Below are 23,455 nucleotides of genomic sequence, written 5' to 3' on the forward strand. Positions count from 1 at the left end.
CTACATTTTGTTTTTTTCATGTGGAAATCACTTTGCACTGGTTCCCCGAGTGTAAGAATCAATAATTCTTGAATGCTGGGAAAAACCACGCCAGGTTATTACCATTCAGCTTGTGTGTTTGTAATAAAAAGTCATTAGACCGAATTCCCAGTCTTTTCTAGAGCAAGCTGACTTTAAATGAAGCTCAAAAGGAGTTAAACTGGCAAACCTTACTGCAAGGTATGCTGGGATATCTTTTAAGCTGAAAACCTGTCACATGTTTACAAATAGGTGAATCTGTATTTTTCAAATGAATTTTCATGAGAAGTTAACACTGAAAGCAATCAATCAGTGGACAGCGCTAGAAGGAAGACGGAGTCTCTGGCACTTTGGAAGGTGGACACAGAAACTGAGTAAATACCACGTGTATAATTTCTTATCCTAACAAGAAACAACAAGATTGAAGATGTATAAGAACAGTTCTTCCTTTCCCTTGATCTCGAAGTTTACTTTAAATGAAGTTTAAGCCAATTGCATCTTACAAAGTCAAATCCTCTTCACATATTTGCTTGAATGAATGAATCCCACCTCAGAGTTACTTCATCTTTGAGAAGGCTGTATCCAATGAGAGGTGAAGATATGAATGTCCTTGCCAAATAGTGTATGAGAGAACTACCAGCTGCTCCCAGTAAGTACCAGCCCAATCTCTGTGGGTCAGCTTTCTAAACCCTAGACTAACCCAAAAAGGTTACTGAGATAGAAACTGTGTCAGTGTTTTAGTCCTTATCCACTGCTTCCCATAAAGTATAGACTCAAGGGAGGAAAAAGGTATAAAAACTAGTATTAGATAAAACAATGGACTTTAAAGACTTAATGTTAAATATTAACTGCTCCCAGTAAGTACCAGCCAAATCTTGTTTTAACTGTGCTTCACAAATACTGTGTTTTAAAAATTGAAGGTTTGTGGCAACCCTGCACTGAGCAAGTTGACTGGTGCCATTTTTCCAACAGCATTGGCTCACTTCGTGTCTCTGCCACATTTTTGTAATTCTCACAATATTTCAAACTTTTTATTACTATTGTATTTGCTATGGTGATCTGTGTGATCAGTGATCTAGATGTTACTATTATAATTGTTTTGGGGTGCCATGAACTGTATTCATGGCAGATGGTACACTTAATAAATGTATGTGTCCCGGCTGTTTCACCAACTGGCCATTCCCGTCTCTCTATCCTCAGGCCTCCCTATTCTCCAAGACACACAGTATAGAAATTAGGCCAATTAATAACACTATAATGGCCTCTAAGTGTTTAAGTGAATGGAAGAGTCCCATGTCTCTCCCTTTAAATCAAAAGCTAGAAATGATTAAGCTTAGTGAAAAAGACATGTCAAAAACCAAGACAGGCCAAAAGCTAAGCCTCTTGTATCAAAGAGTAGCCAAGCTGTGAACACAAAGGAAAAGTTCTTGAAGGAAATAACAAGGGCTACTTTAAGTGAACACACAAATGATAAGAAAAGGAAAAGAGCCTTATTGGAATAAGGAGAAAGTTTTCATACTTTAGATAGAATATCAAACCAGATACAACATTCCCTTAAACCAAAGCCTACCAGAGCAAGGCACTAACTCTCTTCAATTCTATGAAGGCTGAGAGGTGGGGAAGTTGCTGTAAAAAACTAGCAGTGGTTGGTTCTTGAGGTTTAAGGAAAGAAGTCACCTCCGTAACATAAAAGTGCAAGGTGAAGTAGAAGCTATAGCAAATTATACAGAAGACCTAGCTAAGAAAATTAATGAAGGTAGCTACACTAAAGAACTGATTTTCAATGCAGATGAAACAGCCTTATACTGGAAGATGCCAACCATTTAGGACTTTCATAGCTAGGGAGAAGTTAATGCCTGACTTCAAAGCTTCAAAGGACAGGCTGACTCTCTGGTTAGGGACTAATGCAGCTACTGACTTTAAGTTGAAGCAAGTGCTCATTCACCATTCCAAAATTCCTAGGGACCTTAAGAATCAGGCTACATCTATTCTGCCTGTGTTCTATAAATGGAACTACAAAGCCTGGATGGCAGCATATGTTTACAACATAGTTTACTAAGTATTTTAAGTCCACTGTTGAGAAGACCTGCTCAGACAAAAAAAAATTCCTTTCAAAATACTACTGCTCACTGACAATGCAGTTGGTCACCCAAGAGCTCTGATGGACATGTTCAATGACTTTAATGTTGTTTTCATGCCTCTAACACAACATCTATTCTGTACCCCATGGGGGAGGGAGGAATTTCTACTTTCAAATCTTATTACTCAAGAAATAAATTTTGCAAGGCTGTAAGTGCCACAGATGGTGATTCCTCCATTGGATCTGGCAAAGGCAACTGAAAACCTTCTAGAAAGGATTCACCATTCTAGATGCCATTAAGAACATTTGTGATTAATGGTAACAGATTCAAAATATTAGTATTAACAGGAGTTCATAAGTTGATTTCAACACTCAAGGATGACTTTGAGGGGTTCTAAATTTCAATGGCAGAATTACCTGTAGATGTGGAAGAAATAGCAAGAGAATTAGCAGTGGCACCTGAAGATGTGGACAGAAGTGTTGTGATCTTGCAATAAAACTACCAGACAATGAGTTGCTTCTTATGGACGAGCAAAGAAACTGGCTTCTTGAGACAGAATTTCCTCCTGGTGAAGATGCTATGAAGATTGACATGACAACAAAGGAATTAGAATATTACCTGAACTTAATTGATAAAGCAGCAGCAGAGTCAGAGAGGATCAACTCCAATTTTCAAAGTTCTACTGTGGATAAAATGCTATCGAAATAGCATCACATACTACAGAGGAATCATTTGTGAAAAGGAGAGTCAACTGATGCAGCAAACTTCATTGTTGTCTTAAGAAATTGCCACAGCCACCCCAACCTTCAGCAACTACCACCCTGATCAGTTAGCAGCTATCAACATCAAGGCAAGACTCTCCACCAGCAAGATTATGACCATCTGAAAGCTCAGATGATGGTTAATTAATATATATGCCTTGGAAAACCAAAAACTCATTTGACTCACTTTGTGATATTTACTTTTCTGCAGTGGTCTGCAACTGAATCTACAACATCTCTGAGGTATGCCTGTATGTATTAACAGGTTGTTTCCAAGAGTGAATGGGTCAATGGCAACTTTCAGAATTTGTTCTATAGATTGGATATTTTTAAGTCCAAAGGATAAAATGAAATTACTTACAGATCAGCTGGCTTCAGTTTCCACAGCTCAAAATATTAAGCCTCTAGGAGAGATTTGAGACACAATACATGTACAAGAATCTATCAAAGATAATCAGTCACATCAAAAACATAATTATATTTTTCATTCTAGAGAAGTAATATTTGCCATCTTTCTTGACTTTCTAACTTAAGATGTATACATTCAGTTTTACGTATTTTGACATAATGGAGGCTGTATAAAATAAACCCACCACTAATATCATACTCAGTAGTGAGAAGCTGAAAGCATTTCCTCTAAGATCAGGAACAAGACAAGGATGGCCACTCTTACCCCTTTTATTCAACATAGTGCTGGAAGTCCTAGCCACAGCAATCAGACAAGAAAAAGAAATAAAAGGCATCCAAACTGGTAAGGAAGAAATAAAATTGTCCCTATTTGCAGATAACATGGTACGATATACAGAAAACCCTAAAGATTCCACCAAAAACTATTCGAATAAATGAACTCAATGAAGTTTCAGGATACAAAATCAATACACAGAAATCTGTTGCATTTCTATATACAAATAATGAACTAACAAATAAAAATTAAGAACACAATTTCATTTAGAATTGCACAAGAATAAGTATAACCAAGGAGACAAAAGACCTGTACTCTGAAAAAACTGTAAGACACCAATGAAGAAACTGAAGATGACACTGTGGAAAGATATTTCATGCTCATGAAGAGGAAGAATTAATAATATTAAAATGGACATACTGATGAAAGATTGCGCCATGAGAGGAGAGACAGAGGCTTCTTCCTAAAACGGTATACAATTAAAAAATATGGTTGGTGCCGGAAGTTTTTGTGATGACTGCCCTTGTACTGTTCACCATGTAAGAACTTATTCACTATGTAAGAATTTGTTCACCATATAAGAACTTGTTTGTTATGCTTCAGAAGATTGTAGACTGACGAGAATTAGGCTGGGGGTGGATTAATGATTGTGCATTGAGCACTGACTCCCCTATACAGAATTTTATTGTTGTTAACAACCATTTGATCAATAAATGTGAGAGATGCCCTCTCAAAAAAAAAAAAAGAAGAGATAAATTTATAACAATCTAAGTTGAATTGATACCATTTTAGCATCAATAGTATATATTAATTATTCATACCCAATTCTGTACTCCCCCTTTATGTTGTTATTGTTACAAATTTATCTTTATATATTGCATGCATGCTAACATAGATTATAATTATTGTTATGCATCTGTCTTAAATCATGTAAGAACAAGAAAGATGAGTTATATATCAAAAATACAATACTACTACTTTTTATATTTAAAAAAAAATATGGTTGGTACAACTAATCCTGAGAGAGCAACAGGAAAGAGGGCAGCACCAGACTGCATACACCTGGAGAAAAGAGCAGACCTCATGGAAAGGGTAACATACCAAAGCTGTGGCCTGGCGGGACCGAAGCCCTTCCCCCACCCCAGCTCACCAGCAGGAGGAAGAGAAACAGAGCAGGGAGGGAGTGGAGGCCTGGGACTGCTGAATACCTAGCTCCAGAGATTTGCTCTGGGAGCACAAACCTACATTTCATGGTACTTTCATGATACTTGCATGATTACAGGGTTGGAAAGCAAATGCAGGTAGAATTCCTGGAGAGACTGAGATTCCAGCTACTCGTGGAAAGCAGGGATCCATATCCGGCTGCTATGGGACAAAAGCTTATACCTGTGTGCTCGGCCCACTGGTTCAGGCAGTGGAGACAGGCATAGCAGCCGGGAAGCAGGAAACAGCTCTTTCCTCCCCCCAGGCACCAATACCGCTCCCCTGCAAACCTGACATTGCTTCAGGGGCTGAGCAGCTCCAGAGCAGAGCTTTTGGACTGTAGAGGGCGCCATATACAAATATGAAAAGCCAAAGGAACCTGGTCCAGAGTAAAATTAATATAACTCCGGAGAAAGATTTAAATGACATGGACCTTATGACTCTTCCTGAAAGGGAGTTCAAAATAAAAATCATCAACATGCTAATGGAGGTACAGAAAGATACCCAAGAACACAGGAATGAATTCCAGTCGGAGATCCAATCATTGAAGAGCACAATGGAGGTTATTAAAAGCAGGTTGGATATGGTGGAGGAGATGATAAATGAAATAGAAACTAGAGAAGAGGAATACAAAGAAGCTGAGGCACAAGGAGAAAAAAGGATCTCTAAGAATGAAAGAATATTGAGAGAACTTTGTGACCAATCCAAACGGAACAATATTCGCATTATTGGGATACCAGAACAAGAAGAGAGAGAGAAAGGGATAGAAAGTGTCTTTGAGGAGGTAGTTGCTGAAAACTTCCCCAATTTGGGGAAGGAGACAGTCTCTCAGGTCATGGAGATCCACAGATCTCCCAACACAAGGGACCCAAGGAAGACAACACCAAAACATATAGTAATAAAATTGGCAAAGATGAAGGATAAGGACAGACTATTAAAAGAGCCAGAGATCTATATTAAGCTGAAAAGCTTCTGTACAGCAAAAGACACCATCAATAGAACAAAAAGGTACCCTACAGTATGGGAGAATATATTTGTAAATGACAGATCCGATAAAGGCTTGATGTTCAAAATATATAAAGAGCTCACCCACCTCAACAAACAAAAAACAAATAATCCAATTTAAAAAATGGGCAGAGGAACTGAACAGTTCTCCAAAAAAGAAATTCAGATGGCCAACAGGCACATGAAAAGATGCTCCACATCGCTAATTATCAGAGAAATGCAAATTAAAACCACAATGAGGTATCACCTCACACCAGTAAGGATGGCTGCCATCCAAAAGACAAACAACAACAAATGTTGGTGAGGTTGTGGAGAAAGGGGAACCCTCCTACACTGCTGGTGGGAATGTAAATTAGTTCAACCATTGTGGAAAGCAGTATGGAGGTTCCTCAAAATGTTCAAAATAGACTTACCATTTGACCCAGGAATTCCACTCCTAGGAATTTACCCTAAGAACGCAGCATTCAAGTTTGAAAAAGACAGATGCACCCCTATGTTTATCGCAGCACTATTTACAATAGCCAAGAATTGGCAGCAACCTAAGTGTCCATCAGTAGATGAATGGATAAAGAAGATGTGGTACATATACACAATGGAATATTACTCAGCCATAAGAAGAAAACAAATCCTACCATTTGCAACAACATGGATGGAGCTAGAGGGTATTATGCTCAGTGAAATAAGCCAAGCGGAGAAAGAGAAATACCAAATGATTTCACTCATCTGTGGAGTATAAGGACAAAGGAAAAACTGAAGGAACAAAACAGCAGCAGAATCACAGAACCCAAGAATGGACTAACAGGTACCAAAGGGAAAGGGACTGGGGAGGATGGGTGGGTAGGGAGGGATAAGGGGTGGGAGAAGAAAGGGGGTATTATGATTAGCATGCAAATGAGGGGGTGGGAGAAAGGGGAGAGCTGTACAACACAGAGAAGACAAGTAGTGATTCTACATTTTGCTATGCTGATGGACAGTGACTGTAAAGGGGTTTGTGGGGGGGACCTGGTATAGGGGAGAGCCTAGTAAACATAATATTCTTCATGTAATTGTAGATTAATGATAACAAAAAAAAAAAGAAAGAAAAGGGGGATTACTCCCTGATAGGATAAAACTAACTGTAAATCAACAATTAATGCATGCTTTAAATATCCTTAATTTTGATCTTTTAAAGGGTGTCAGATGATTAGCTATGGAAATACATTTTTCTGATAATACTCCTTTCTCTTAAAATAAAATTAAAGAAAAGCAGTTCCTGTGTGGTAATCTCCAATAAGTTCTTCACAATGGTATAAAGGGCATATCAAAGTGTGGGCAAAGGGTTTGTGTTTATACAGAGGATCAAAGCCTAATTTGGCTACCCAGAAAACAAATTAAGATACGATATGAAGAAGAACTTCCAACATCAACATTCTCTGGAAGAGTCATTCCAAAAGATGATCATCAAAAAACTTCAACAAAGATCCTGGCGCTGTTGCAGTTGTAGCTGCATTCATCCCACCGGTTCCTGGATTTGCCATTGGAATGAAGAAGGAGATATCTAAGCTGGCCTGTGCATACAGTAAAACAACAAATTTGACTGGATCTATACTGTCGGAACTCAACCAAGAATTAGGAGAAGTGCAAGTTGCAGCGCTCCAAAATCTTGCGATTACAGACTATCTACTGTTAAAAGAACATATGGGATGTGAACAGCTCCCAGGAATGTGTTGTTTTAACTTGTCTGTTTTTCTCAAACTATTTAAATTCAGTTAGACAATATCCATCATATCATTGATAAGTTTTCACAAATGCCTAGGGTGCCTAACTGGTTTTCTTGGTTTCACTGGAGATGGCTGGTAATTGTAGGTCTGCTTTGGTTATGTAGCTGTATTCCTATTATGTTAATGTGTGTGTGTAATTTAATTAGTAGTTTAAAACCTATACATGCTTATGTTACTCTACAAGAAGATATGTCAAAGAAATAATCAATCTTCCCATGTTTTCTTCCGCCTGCTACCTCTACAGCTTTTCTTCTTCCTTCCTAATTACAACCCTTAAGTAGAATTCGTGCCTCATATCGAAATTACCGAGTATCATAATTCTTCCAAGTGGTAAAGATACCTCAAGACAAATGCTGGGCATAGAAGCCACAGGGCATAAATCTGCAAAGAAGTAAAAAGCTAACCTTTGCAAACAATATTGCTTCTCTCTCACTTACCAACTTTACATTTCCCTGTATGGCCCCGGAAGATGACTGGTTAGCCAGAGACGGGTAAGATTCCTCAAGGGAGGAACAACCTAAGACAGGCACAGTCGCAGGGGGGCCATCAGGTGAGACATTGGGGATCAACAGAGGTGAGGCTTAGAACCTCACCCCCACTGTTTTGAGAGAAATCTTCTGCATCCGTGGATGTTCTGTTGCCCTTGTCTAGCTTGGATTAATACTTAGTCTATAGGCACACACCTGATCATCTACATTTGCCCTCTTACAGCACTAAACTATGTTTTCTACCTTTATCTTGCATCTACCTACCACTTCAGCATTATTAATAATAATAATAATAAGGGAGAAATGTGGGATTCACATATAAATCAAGTATAAAAATCAAACAAATATTCATATTTGACCTGATTGTTTATAGTTCATAATGCGTGATCAAAACCGAAAGTTTCTGTGATGACTGCCCTTGCACTGTTCACCATGTAAGAACTTATTCACTATGTAAGAATTTGTTCACCATGTAAGAACTTGTTCGTTATGCCTCAGAAGACTGGAGACTGTTGAGAATTAGGCTTGGGGTTGATTAATGATTGTGCATTGAGTCCCCTATACAGAATTTTATTGTTAACAACCATTTGATCAATAAATATGAGAGATGCCCTCTCAAAAAAAAAATAATTAAAAAAATAAAAAAATTAAAATAAACTTTTAAAAAAAAAAATAAATAAATATATTGAGGACAAAAGAATAAAAAGATTAAAGGAAAAAAAAAAAGCAGCCAGAGAGAGAAATAAGATCACATACAAAGGAAAGCCCATCAGGCTAACATCAGACTTCTCAGCAGAAACCTTACAGGCCAGAAGGGAGTGGCATGATGTATTTAATGTAATGAAGCAGAAGGGCCTCAAACCAAGATTACTTTATCCGGCAAGATTATCATTTAAATTTGAAGGCGGGATTAAACAATTTCCAGATAAGCAAAAGTGAGAGAATTTAACTCCCACAAACCATCTCTACAGTCTATTTTGGAGGGACTGCTATAGATGGAAGTGTTCCTAAGGTTTAATAGTTGTCACCAGAGGTAATAAAACCACAGTAAAGAAAGTAGAACAGCTAATTACTAAGCAAATGCAAACTTAAATTAACTATCTCCAAAGTCAATCAAGGGACAGACAAAGAATACAGAATAATACCTAATATATAAAGAATGGAGGAGGAAGAAAAAGGAGGAGAAAAAGAAAAGAACCTTTAGATTGTGTTTGTAACAGCATATTAAGTGAGTTAAGTTAGACTCTTAGATAGTAAATTAACCTTGAACCTTTGGTAACCACAAATCTAAAGCCTGCAATGGCAATAAGTATATACCTATTGATAATCACCCTAAATGTAAATGGACTGAATGCACCAATCAAAAGACACAGAGTTACTGAATGGATAAAAAAACAAGACCCATCTATATGCTGCCTACAAGAGACTCACTTTAAACCCAAAGACATACACAGACTAAAAGTGGAGGGATGGAATAAGATATTTCATGCAACTAACATAGAGAAAAAAGGAGGAGTTGCAGTACTTGTATCAGACAAAATAGACTTCAAAACAAAGAATGTAACGAGAGACAAAGAAGGACATTACATAATGATTAAGGAGTCAATCCAACAAGAAGATATAACCATTATAAATATCTATGCTCCCAACACAGGAGCACCCACATGTGTGGAACAAATACTAACAGAATTAAAAGGGGAAATACAATGCAATGCATTCATTCTAGGAGACTTCAACACTCCACTCACTCTGAAGGACAGATCAACCAGACAGAAGATAAGTAAGGAGACAGAGGCACTGAACAACACAATAGAAGAGATGGACCTAACAGACATCTACAGAACTCTACACCCAAAAGCAACAGAATACACATTCTTCTCAAGTGCACATGGAACATTTTCAAGAATAGATCATATACTAGGCCACAAAAAGAGGCTCAGTAAATTAAAAAAGACTGAAATTGTACCAACCAGTTTCTAAGATCACAAAGGTATGAAACTAGAAATAAATTATGCAAAGAAAATGAAAAATCCCACAGACACATGGAGGCTTCACAATATGCTCCTAAATAACCAATGGATCAATGAGCAAATGAAAACAGAGATCAAGCAATATATGGTGACAAATTACAACAATAATTCAACACCACAAAATCTGTGCAACGCAGCCAAGGCTGTGCTAAGAGGAAAGTATATTGCAATACAGGCCTACCTCAAGAAAGAAGAACAATCCCATATAAGCAGTCTAAATTCACAATTAATGAAACTAGGAAAAGAACAACAAATGAGGCCCAAAGTCAGTAGAAGGAGGGACATAATAAAGATTAGAGTAGAAATAAATAAAATTGAGAAGAATAAAACAATAGAAAGAATGAGTGAAAGCAAGAGCTGGTTCCTCGAGAAAATAAACAAAATAGATAAACCCCTAGCCAGACTTATCAAGAAAAAAGGAGAGTCTACACACATTAACAGAATCAGAAATGAAAAAGGAAAAATCACTACGGACACCGCAGAAATACAAATAATTGTTAGAGAATACTATGAAAAATTATATGCTAAAAAACTGGATAACCTTGAAGAAATTCTACAACTTTCTAGAAAAATACAATATTCCAACGCTGACCAAGGAAAAAACAGAAAATCTGAACAGACCAATTACCAGCAACAAAATTGAACTGGTAATCAAAAACCTACCTAAGAACAAAACCCCTGGACCAGATGGCTTCACTGCTGAATTTTATCAAACATTTAGTGAAGACCTAATACCCATTCTCCTTAAAGTTTTCCAAAAAATAGAAGAGGAGGGAATACTTCCAAACTCATTCTACGAGGCTAGCATCACTCTAATACCAAAACTAAACAAAGACACCACAAAAAAAGAAACTTACAGACCAATATCCCTGATGAACATAGATGCAAAAATACTCAACAAAATATTAGCTAATCAAATTCAAAAATACATCAAAAAGATCATCCATCATGATCAAGTAGGATTTATGCCAGAGATTCAAGGATGATACAGTATTAGAAAATCCATCAACATCATCCACTACATCAACAAAAAGGACAAAAACTACATGGTCATCTCCATAGATGCTGAAAAAGCATTTGACAAAATTCAACATCCATTCATGACAAAAACTCTCAACAAAATGGGTATAAAGGGCAAGTACCTCAACATAATAAAGGCCATATATGATAAACCCACAGCCAACATCATACTGAACAGCGAGAAGCTGAAAACTTTTCCTTTAAGATCAGAACAAGACAAGGATGCCCACTCTCCCCACTTCTATTCAACGTAGAAGTCCTGGCCACGGCAATCAGACAACGCATAGAAATAAAAGGCATCCAGATTAGCAAGGAAGAAGTTAAACTGTCCATGTTTGCAGATGACATGATATTGTACATAACCCTAAAGAATTCACTCCAAAACTACTACATCTAATATCTGAATTCAGCAAAGTTGTTGGATACAAAATTAATACACAGAAATCAGTGGCATTTCTATACACTAACAATGAATTAGCAGAGAGAGAAATCAGGAAAACAATTCCATTCACAATTGCATCAAAAAGAATAAAATAACTAGGAATAAACCTAACCAAGGAAGTGAAAGACCTATACTCTGATATCTACAAGACACTCATGAGAGAAATTAAAGAAGATACCAATAAATGGAAACACATCCTGTGCTCATGGATAGGAAGAATTAATATTGTCAAAATGGCCATCCTGCCTAAAGCAATCTATAGATTCAATGCAATTCCTATCAAAATACCAACAGCATTCTTCAATGAACTAGAGAAAATCATCCTAAAATTCACATGGAACCACAAAAGACCTTGAATAGCCAAAGCAATCCTGAGAAGGAAGAATAAAGCTGGGGGAATTACACTCCCCAACTTCAACCTCTACTACAAAGCCACAGTAATCGAGACAATTTGGTACTGGCACAAGAACAGACCCATGGACCAATGGAACAGACTAGAGAGCCCTGATAGAAACCCAATCATATATGGTCAATTAATATTCAATAAAGTTGGCATGGACATACAATGGGGAAATGACAGCCTGTTCAACAGCTGGTGTTGGCAAAACTGGACAGCTACATGCAAGATAATGAAACTGGATTATTGTTTAACCCCATACACAAAAGTAAACTTGAAATGGGTTAAAGACTTGAATGTAAGTCATGAAACCATAAACTTCTAGAAGACAACATAGGCAAACATCTCCTGAATATAAGCATGAGCAACTTCTTTCTGGACGCATCTCCTCAAGAAAGGGAAACAAAAGCAAAAATGAACTCATGGGATTACATCAAACTAAAAAGTTTTTGTACAGCAAAGGACACTATCAACAAAACAAAAAGGCATCCTACAGTATGGGAGAATATATTTGTAAATGACATATCCGACAAGAGGTTAACATCCAAAATATATAAAGAACTTATACATCTCAACACCCAAAATGCAAATAACCCAATTAAAAAATGGGCAGAGGATATGAAGAGACAGTTCTCCAAAGAAGAAATTCAGATGGCCAACAGACACATGAAAAGATGATCCACATCACTAATCATCAGGGAAATGCAAGTTAAAACCACAAAGAGATATCACCTCACACCAGTAAGGATGGCCAGTACTGAAAAGACTAAGAACAACAAATGCTGGTGAGGATGCAGAGAAAGGGGAACCCTCCTACACTGCTGGTGGGAATGTAAGCTAGTTCAACCATTGTGGAAAGCAATATGGAGGTTCCTCAAAAAACTAAAAATAGAAATACCATTTGACCCTGGAATCCCACTCCTTGGAATATACCCAAAGAATACAACTTTTCAGATTCAAAAAGATATATGCACCCCTATGTTTTCCCTATGTTTATTGCAGCACTTTTTACAATAGCCAAGATATGGAAGCAACCTAAGTGTCCATCAGTAGATGAATGGATAAAGAAGATGTGGTACATAGATACAATGGAATACTATTCAGCCATAAGAAAGAAGCAAATCCTACCATTTGCAACAACATGGATGGAGCTGGAGGACATTATGCTCAGTGAAATAAGCCAGGCAGAGAAAGACAAATGCCAAATGACTTCCCTCATTTGTGGAGTTTAACAATGAAGCAAAACTGAAGGAAAAAAATGGCAGCAGACTCAGAGACTCCAAGAAGGAACTAGTGGTTACCAAAGGGGAAGGGTGTGGGAGGGCAAGTGGGGAGGGAGGGAGAAGGGGACTGAGGGGTATTATTTTTACAACACAAGGTGTGGGGGATCACAGGGAGAACAGTGTATCACAGAGAAGGGACATTAGTGGATCTCTGGCAACTTGCTGCACTGATGGACAGTGACTGCATTGGGGTATGGGTGGGGACTTGATAATATGGGTGAATGTAGTAACCACATTGTTTTTTCATGTGAAACCTTCATAAGAGTATATATCAATCATACCTTAATAAAACATTTAAAAAATAATAAAACAAAATGGACATACTATCCAAAGCAATGTATAGATCCAATGTAATCCCTACCAAAATACCAATGGCAATTTTCATAGAACTAGAGCAAATAAACTTAAAATTTGTATAAACCACAAAAATCCTAAACAGCCAAAGCAATCTTGAGAAAGAACAAAGCTACCGGTATCACGCATCTTGATTTCAAACTAGTACAAAGCCACAATAATCAAAACCATATGGTACTGGCACAAAAACAGACACATAACTAAAAACAATTAGGAAGCAAGGGAAAAAAAAAAAACCAGACACATAGATTGATGAACAGAATAGAGAGCCCAGAAATAAACAAATACTTATATGGTCAATTAATATATGATAAAGGAGCCAAGACTATACAATGGGGGAAAAGACAACATCTTCAGTAAATGGTGTTAGGACAACTGGACAGCAACAGGTAAAAGACTGAAACTGGATCACTATCTTACACCATACACAAAAATAAACTAAAAATGGACAGAAGACCTACATATAAGACATGACACCACAAAACTCCTAGAAGAAAACATAGTCAGTAAACTGTTGAACACTGACATCAGTGGTTTTTTTCTGGATATCTCCCCAGGCAAGGAAAACAAAAGCAAAAATAAGCAAGTGGACTACATCAAACTAAAAAGCTTTTGCACAGCAAAGGAAACCATCAACAAAGTGAAAAGGCAACCTACTATATGGGAGAAGATATTTGCAAATGATATATTGGGTAGTGAGGGACTAACATCCAAACTACATAGAATTCATAGAACTCAACACCAAAAATATAATATGCTTAAAAAATGGGCAGAGGACCCAACATTTTCCAAAGAAGACATATGGAATGCTAACAGACTCAAGAAATAATGCAGAATATCATTAATCATTAGAAAATGCAAATCAAAACCACAATGAGATATTACCTCACACAAGTGAGAATGGTGGTGCCAACCAACCAACCAAACAAGCAAACAACAAATACCAAGTGTTGGCAAGGATGTAGAGAAAAGGAAATGTTTGTATGCTGTTGGTGGGAATGTAAATTGGTGTGGCCATTATGGAAAGCAGTATGAAGATTTCTCAAAATACTAAAAATAGAAATACCATACAACCCAGTAATTCCATTTCTGGGAATTTACCTGAAGAAAACAAAATCACTGATTTCAAAGACATATGCACTGCTTTGTTTATTGCAGCATTATATACTATAGCCAAGATACAGAAGCATCCAAACTGTTCCTCTATAGATGAATGGATAAAGATGTAGTACACTTATACAATGGACTATTACTCAGCCATAAAAAAGAATGAAATTTTGTCATTTGTGACAACATAGATGGACCTCGAGGGCATTATGCTAAGCAAGACAGAGAAAGTACCATAAGATTTCATTTACATACAGAAGCTAAAAACAAGAGAGAAATAGACTCATATAAACAATGAGAACAGAGTGGTGGTTGCCAGGAGGAAGTGGGATGGGGATATGGCTGAAATAGGTGAAGGGGATTGTCTTGCCAATGGGTTTCAGCCACAGGCAAGTTCGCTATGGATTCAATGTGACCAAAGAAAATTGACAGCAGAACGCTCTTTGGGGTGAAAGGGTTATACCCAACTTTATTTCCAGGTGGCAGGTCACTCATAGAATCCCATTCACTCAGAGCGAGTCTGTATGCAGCAAGCCAGTCTCTGCCTCTGGGCCCCTCTGTCCATACAGCCGACCCACACAGCCATCCTCTGGGCCTTGGTCCTTGGCGCTGCAACCACTCGAGCGTCTGCTCCGCTCTTCTGCAGCCCTGCCACCGTGTCGTGCCCAGAGCACTGGGCAGAGCTCTTTTTATAGAGTCAACAGCCATGCAGTACCCACAGGTGTGCAGTGAGCTAGTCAACCAGGGCCAAGTGAGAATCCTGGCCACAGGAACTCTCATTTTATCCACACTCCATCCCTCCAGGATTCTCTCCTCTCAATCTATGTGCCCTTAGTCCTCTGCAATGGTCCCTGTGCAAGGAAGCCCAAACATTGTTCTCCAGCCTCCCCAGCAAAAAGTCTTGCAGACACACAGGTCGGACTCGGGGCTCTGTCTCTGACCTCTGCTTCTTTGGTCTTAATAGCTGGAACTGCTGCTCTGGTTTCAGCTGTTACCATAGCTCCAGTAAGATGCTATTTGGCTTCCCATCTAATTTCCTTCCATCTACTCCTGCCAGTATCAAATCAACCCACATCTGGGTCCTCGTAACCCTCATGGTGCCCCTCAAATTCCCCCTGTGAGTAACAGGTCTTACTTCTTTCCGGGTTCTCGTTGCTTCAGCTACTGTACGTGTCACCTCGCATTTTGTAATCGCTGCCTCAAGGCAGGCTGCACTGTCAAGGAAGACAGCTTGCCCATCTCTGATCCCAACAGAACAATTCCATCCACCCCGAAGTCCCACAGCCACCAGCTCGGCCTGAGTTATAGGGGTGGACCATAGAGTGCTCCCCGAACTGGGGAGGGGGCTGCTCCTCTCCTTGGGGAACTTTCAGCTGCTGGGTCTTTATTTTCTTTACAACCACTGGGCGTGCTTTCAATACAGGAGGGGCCAGTGCCTCCTGCACCAACCCTTCATCCTTCCCCAGCTCCTCCATTTCTGGGACTGATGGCACCTTTCTCTCCACTCCCCCAAGAGCCTCCTCTGCTACAGTGCCTCGCAGCAATGCCAGCTCAGTCTTCAGAAGGTCTCTTACCTTCAGCTCAATGCTTTGCAGCTGACGTTCTCGTGCCACCTCTACCTGTGCTTCCCTCAGGAGTTCCTCTTTTTTCTTGATGGCCTCTTCCTCCTTCAGAACACCTGGCAGCACTGCCATCTCGTCTCCAATGGCACCTCACTGCCGGCGCTCTCGTGCTGTTTCCTCCTGCATCAATGCCATCTCCTTCCTCAGGGAATCCACAGAAGTTTGCAGCTCGCGTTCTCATGCTGCCATTCCTTGGGTCTCCTCTGTAGACTTTTTTTAATACTGTGAGAAGCAGCCAACCCACAGTTCCCACTGTCTCCCGGGCACTCTGCTTCTCAAAGGATCTGCTTACTATACCAAGGGCCACCCCTACAGCCTCAGGTGTCCCCTCCACTTGCCTCCAGTCCTGGGGTGGGACCCAGTTCTCTAGGAGGCAAGCCACCTCAGACCATATACCCATTGGGGTACTATCCACTGTTTCCCCATTCACAGGGGCAGCCCACTGAAGCACCCCTCCCATAAGAGCAGCTTGTCTTTTTCCTTGGTTTAACAATGAACCCTACCAACTTTCGCCAATAGTCTTGCCAGTGGATTTCAGCCCTGGGCAAGTTTGCTATGGATTCAATGTGACCAAAGAAAATTGACAGCAGAATGCTCTTAGGGGTGAAAGGGTTATACCCAACTTTATTTCCAGGTGGCAGGTCACTCATAGAATCCCATTCACTCAGAGCGAGTCTGTATGCAGAAAGCCAGTCTCTGCCTCGGGGCCCCTCTGTCTGCATAGCTGTCTTCTGGGCTTCTCTGCAGTCGTCCCACACAACCATCCTCTGGGCCTCTCTGCACAGTCATTCCGTACAGCCGTCCTCTGGGCCTTGGTCCTCGGCGCTGCCACCGCTCCAGCCTCTGCTCTGCTCTCCTGCAGCCTTGCAGCCCTGCCACCATGTTGTGCCCAGCTCTTTTTATAGAGTCAACAGTCATGTAGTGCCCACAGTTGTGCAGTGAGCTGGTCAACCACAGCCAGGTGAGAATCCTGATCACAGGAACTCTCATTTTATCCACAGGGATAAAGAGTTAAAAACTTCAAAAATGATTTTTTTTTAAGATAAAAGTCTCAGTATAAAATCATCACCTTAGATAGCCTGTAAGAAACAAGCTGGATGAAAGGAATTCTCAGTTGCAACTTCTCTGGGGTTATTTAAAAATAAGGGCCACTTACTTCTCCAGAATGAATACAGTACAATCCCCCTATTCTATCTCCCTGACCAGAATACAAGTTTGGGTTTTCCTGACCTATGACTTTCTGAACAGACATTTTCTAATGAGTGGACAGATAATAAAGTGGACAGATGCACAAGGATAAAGATCTCTTGCTTTAGGCTGTATAGCAAACCAAAAGTCAAAACCAAATTTCATATTTTGTTATTTGGCAAACTTTATCAATAAATGAACAATGCTAGAGAGGACATCAGTGATCTAGCACCACTGATTTTTCAGACTATTTTGTTTAAATCTTGGCACATAAAGAAGACCTTGAGAGCATTAAATCAGGACTTTTACTTAAAGCTGATTAGTTTGAAATCCATACTTCTAGTATTGTGAAAACCAAGGTCCTGAATGCCTAGATTCCTATGACTCTCTAGTTTAAGTACTCTGCCTCAACATTAGTCACCTGTGGCTATGATTTCCTTATAGAGGATTTGTATTTTCAAAGCCTTTTGGAATCCTTTAAATGCTGATAGACCTTCAAAGATGAAAAAGATAAACAGGGCTGGGGACTAAGGACCTTGCTCAACGCAATTTGCTACTAACACTGACAAAATAAATAATAATAATAAATAATAATAATAATAATCCCTACAAACCCAGTACTATTTTTCTCCTTTGGAACAGGCTGAGGGTGATAGCAGCTTTTGCCTTTATTTTCAAAGGGTCAGTTGACAGAACAGTCTATTGCACTGAAGCTTCCTGAGCTTACATTACCAGATGGACATTTGTGAGCTTTAAGGAATTAAAAGAATTCTTCTAGGTCCAAAATCTAGATTGATTTGGGAGTCATCAAATGATGCAAAGAAATGTACTATTTTAAAGTTGCCAATGAGTTGCCATTGAGAGGTACTGCTCTTTAGACTTGGAAAGGGTGAAGGGAGAATAGCAGAGCCCAAACACTGGGGAAGCAAAAGCTCCCTTCTGGCATATACTTCTATTGTCTTTTGGGCATGGAATGGGGAGCAAGAGAATGTATGGGCAATCTCATCCTTGCCACTTAACTAGGATGAAAGATATGACCCCAAAATTTACTATCAGCATCAAAAGCAATTTAGAAATTCCACCTGTATTTATTTACACAAGAAAGTTATCAATTTGATTTCTTTAAAACTGACTGATTTTTTTTTTTTTTTTGGTCATCTGGGAAACATACTGGCTGTTTTCATAAGAAATGAACAAACCTTAAAAAGTGCAATAGAGAATATATTTTAAATGTCCTTTTTAAAAGGGGGTTTATTTATCCTGTGCAGAATGGTGATGAGGGAATTTTTCTTTCAAACATTAGAAGTACAATGAGAGAACATGTCCTTAATTGAGAACATTCCACTAGGTTCCTTTCTCATTTGGGTGATGTCACTCTAACAGTGCCCCCCCAAATCACCTTGCATTGTATAATGTCTGAAAAAATCTAACAAAGTTAGATTTTCCCAATACAAAACAAAGTATATTAAATTTGGGGCCCTAAATAACATTTTCTCAGAAAGATACATTTTGTCATTAATGCTTTCCCACTTTCTAGTATCACTTCTCTAACTACTATAACTAAAAAAAGTTCTTATAAGTTTATCAATTTTATTTCAAGTATTCAAGGATTTAAGTAACATGACATGTGATTATTGAATCTTGGTTTCATATCCATGGTAGACATTTATTCAAGTACTCATTTAACAAATGAAAAAATTCTGGTTGTATCGTTTTTAAGAAAAGCAGACTTTTTCTTTTTAAGGTTTTAACTATATAACTTCACAAGCTGAATAGAACCTCAAGACAGATCTAAACAGTCTCAGGAAGTGATGTCTGAAATTCCTTTGATCATTTTAAAGGATTCTTTAAAAATAGAAAATAAAGACAATTGGTGGTGTGATTATATTCTAAATTAGGCCACCTTGGCTTTACTGCATCATTGAGCAAACAATGAGACATCCTCACATTAACAGCAGGTTGGGAGGTTTCATAGCAGAACAGTTTTCCCACATGCTGGAGAGCAGTTACAACTGGATCCAAATAGTGCCTCCTGGCTGTCTGGGGAGGACTGTGGGCTCTGTTCAGTTTATGCAAGTTTGGCCTGAAAGGCCTTGAATATAGCACTTACTCAGCACTGTGGGTTTGGAAAGCTCCCTTTAGACCTCAGGCAGACAAACAAGAATAACCCTATAAAAGTATCACCCAAAAGAGGTATTGACCTGTGGTTTTACTACCGATCAAATTTCAGGGAGGTAAAGGTAGAATTGGCACAGGACTCTGAGTGGTCATTGTGCATCAACCTTTGTCTGGTCATGTTCTTTCTACATAATTCTTTCTCCCAGTGCCCCAAAAGAAATTGCATTCATGTTTCTGCAGTACATGTTACAAGTTGTACAAACCCTGAGTAGGGTTTGTCTACTCATTCAAGTCAATGACTCATTCAAGTCAACTTTTGCAGGGCCAGGGACATATTAATATTGGTATAAATAAAGCAAAGCCTTATCTGCCTTCCCCTTTTTATCCTGAGTTCTGTTTGATAATAAAGCAATAGTGACACATCCCTTTTGTCTAAAAAGACTAAAAAGGAATTTTTTTTTTTCTTTGGTTGGGATCTCAAATCTACTCTTTCACTTAAGGGGGAAGCTACTATCTTGGCTATCTGGCTTACCACTTAGTCAACTGTCTTTCTGAGATCTGCCCTCCTTTTTTTCCGTCATCTTTTCCCAGTCTTTGGCTATTTCCTTGGCCCCTCAATCAACTCCTTCTGCGATTTTCCATGTTTTGAAGCCATAATCTCACTAAAATACCCTCTCAAGATCTTTATAATTGTACTATTACTCTTAGTCAAAGAATTCATAATATATAAATGCTCATTTTAAGGAACTCCTCATATTCTGACCCAATTTTTAATCCACTGAGTCCAAGAAGCTCAGTCAACTAGACTAGAGGTAGGAATGAGGACAGAGAATCAAAATTATTCTTAGCATTTCAAAGAGAACACAGGCTCAAGAAATGCCATTGGCTTAGTGGAGGTCTAGCCATTCCTTACACTTACTTTTGCTAGACACCCTCAAGTTCTCTGCAAACTGCCTTGGCAATACCGATGAAGAAAACACAACCCAGTCTGGCTAGGAGATAATAGCTCCAAACACCCAACTCATGACCTGGCTTTATCCCAATCAATACACTCTCAATTCTAGGCAAGAATTCTATGTTTTTAGCCTGGGGTCCATGGATCGGCTTCAAGCTGCCAAATCCCCTTTACGTGCAATGTTACGCATACATACATTCCTCTGGAAGATGGAACACAGCTCCGATAGGGTTCCAAACCCCAAAAGTTTAAGAACAACTATACTAGACTTACACAACCTAAATAATAACCTCCCAAGAATGCAGGCTCTATAGGATACTGATCTTTGTCTTGTTTAGTGATGTATCCAAGACCCAGCACAGGTTTTGGGACACAGTAGGTGCTCAATCCTGAGCTGCTATAGCTGCATGATTTCTGGTCATAGCTTACTCTGAATACTTTGAAGAGTATGTCCAGGCTATTTTCAGGACCTGTCACATGGAGCATAAGATTTTTCCTCATGGCCAAAGTCATCCAAGATAGATGGTAGCTACAGTACCAGATTTTATAATAATTTTTGGCCAGACTTGCTAGCTAACCTAAAAGAGTAGTTCTAAATCTGGGACCTTTCAAGTTAAATGTTTCAAAATGCACATACCAACCCATTCACTGCTTGCCCCTTCACTTCACTCCGCCCCCATGCCCCCATGCTGATTAGGTAGGTCTAGGTTAGGACTCTGGTAACAAATGTTTTGAAAAAGCTCCCTAGGTGACTGATACCTTTCATTCCTTCCTACTCCATGAGAAATACTGATCTGAGATAATCTAAACAGGCTCTGACAAGGCAAACAAGCACACTGAGTTTATCAGGCTCTTGATCAAGCGATTCAAGCAACACAGGGACAAATAGGTTGGATATATCTTGTTCAAAGATAAAACAAGGCAAAGGAAATAGAAAATACCAACTTCCATCTGTCAGGTACAGACAGTCAGTACATCATATGGATCCACAAGGGTTTAGGAGAACATGACAAAGAGCTTGTCTGAGGAAGAGAGAAAATATGTCTACAATGGCTTGGCCCAAATTTAGTAAAAATTAGCAAGGTGCTCTCATTCCAAACATGCCCAGTGTTCGGCTAATCCTCTCCCTGTGGAGTCAGAAAAGAATGTGCACAATTCTGAACCCTCTATTCCCCAAATAGGAGGGATTCCTTCTCCTGAATGCAAGGGTCAAAATACCTAATTACAAACTAGGTAGTGAAATGAGGTACCTTTAACATGAGTGCTTTCCTTCTAACGTTATGATTTGTAAACATCCTTTACTCCACCTCACTAAAAGCCAAGCATTTGCCAACCTCAATTCATTTCAATCGGCAAGTAAGAACAGAAACTACCCCTGGGGTAGTTTCCCTCTGGGAAATCCTGGGGAAGGGGTGCAATAGGGTCACAGCTTCCCGCATGTGTTTTCCTTAGATTTACAATACAGTTTGTTACACTTCAAACACGATGTTCCCAACCAGCTTGGTCTCTTCTGCTACAAACCTGAAGTAAACAGATTCTACAGCAGCTCCAAGTCAGTTACCAGGGACACTGTAATGATCCGTTTAATTAACATTCACAATTCATCTAGTCCAGCATTACAAGCCAATTGGGCTACTCTCCATGAGAAGTGAACTTGGGAATCCCCAAGTCTCCATGTCTTGCTTGCTAAGAAGTCTGGTATTTTGAAGCTGAACATGAAAACTCAAGTACTGAATGAGAAGCTCGATACCACCTGGCCACCCCCAGGAAACTGAGTTAGTTAACAGAACTGAATACATCTGCCATCTTCCATGAAGTACTTATTTTTACAAAGCTGCAAAATTCTGAAGGTCTCCTTTCCGCTGAATCCTGTCTAGGTCACATACTTTAGGGAAACAACACACACAAAATCCTCAGTGCCAACTAGAGCCTTAGCTCCTGGGTAGGACAAGCCTTGGCCCAGTTTTCCAGAAGATGTAGCTCTACAGAAGGTGTATTTCAAAGACAACGGCATATATAGCTTGAACACTGAGCCTGGTCTTTGGTTCAGAAAAGGCAGCCAGGGTTGCAGAATGAGAAGAATCAGAAGTTTGCCTAGCACTGCTAGGCAGATCTGTCATTACTTTCATTACACACATTCCAAAATGAAAGTGTTCAACTCACTAATGGCCCCCAAATCTCAAACACTCTGAGAGTAAGCGTCTCATCCTTAAATCAAGAGCACATGTAAACCAGAACACCAGTTTCAACTTTGGGCAATGTCCTTAATGCTAATTTTTTAAATGTGGTGGGAAACTCAAATTACCGTTCCCATTATGACTGATATTCCTAAACTTCAAGCCTACCGCCTGTGCTTCTCATGCTACCAGGCGAAGATGCTGGAGACTATATATTCTCAACAGTCCCCTCCCTTACTTCCTACTTCTGGCATTGTAAACTAATCTACTAAGATGCTGGAAATTCTCATCAATTTCTCACCTGCAGTTCTTGGTACTCCATTATCACCCATTTGGGAGGGGTCTAAGTTAGAAAAACAACTCCGGCCAACTGAAAGGGAAAGTGAGCCAAAGCCACCAAATGAGTCCAACTCACTTTCTCCTAAGGATAATCATCTCACAATATTTTACACAATAAACAATTACTGACAGTATTTATTTGTCAGGCACTCCACTGTACATATATATGAGATACGGTCCTTGCCCTCAATGTTTGCTCTACAGAAATCAAATGACGAGTAAGATTCAGATTTCAAGTCAGTCCTGAAAATAGTTTGAGAAGTACTACACTGAAATCAAATGTGTTTTAAGAGACACATGAGAGCAAATTATTTTGTTTAGTTTTGATAGTCAGTGTAGTATGTGAACTCCTTAAACACTTCTACGGAATCAACTCTGGAGCTTTAGGGGAGTAGGTATGAGACAGTTCAAAAAACTCCAGAAGC

The 23,455-nt window shown here is 39.2% G+C and overlaps 1 protein-coding gene across 3 annotated transcripts in view; it reads right to left on the reverse strand.

Annotated features, from left to right (window-relative positions):
* AHCYL1 (adenosylhomocysteinase like 1) overlaps positions 1–23,455 on the reverse strand; it is a 52,878-nt gene that overhangs the window by 21,754 nt on the left and 7,669 nt on the right. The window contains exons 2-3 of one of the 3 annotated variants that reach the window (XM_017666642.3): positions 3,222–3,264; positions 2,516–2,676 (exon numbers count right to left, since the gene is read on the reverse strand). The exons of the other annotated variants lie outside the window; for them this stretch is intronic. The gene's annotated coding sequence lies outside the window, so the exon portion shown is untranslated. The remainder of the gene's footprint in view (positions 1–2,515; positions 2,677–3,221; positions 3,265–23,455) is intronic. 3 annotated transcript variants of the gene reach the window in all.

This window comes from Manis javanica, chromosome 4, assembly GCF_040802235.1.
Source record: "Manis javanica isolate MJ-LG chromosome 4, MJ_LKY, whole genome shotgun sequence".
Lineage (NCBI taxonomy): Eukaryota > Metazoa > Chordata > Mammalia > Pholidota > Manidae > Manis > Manis javanica.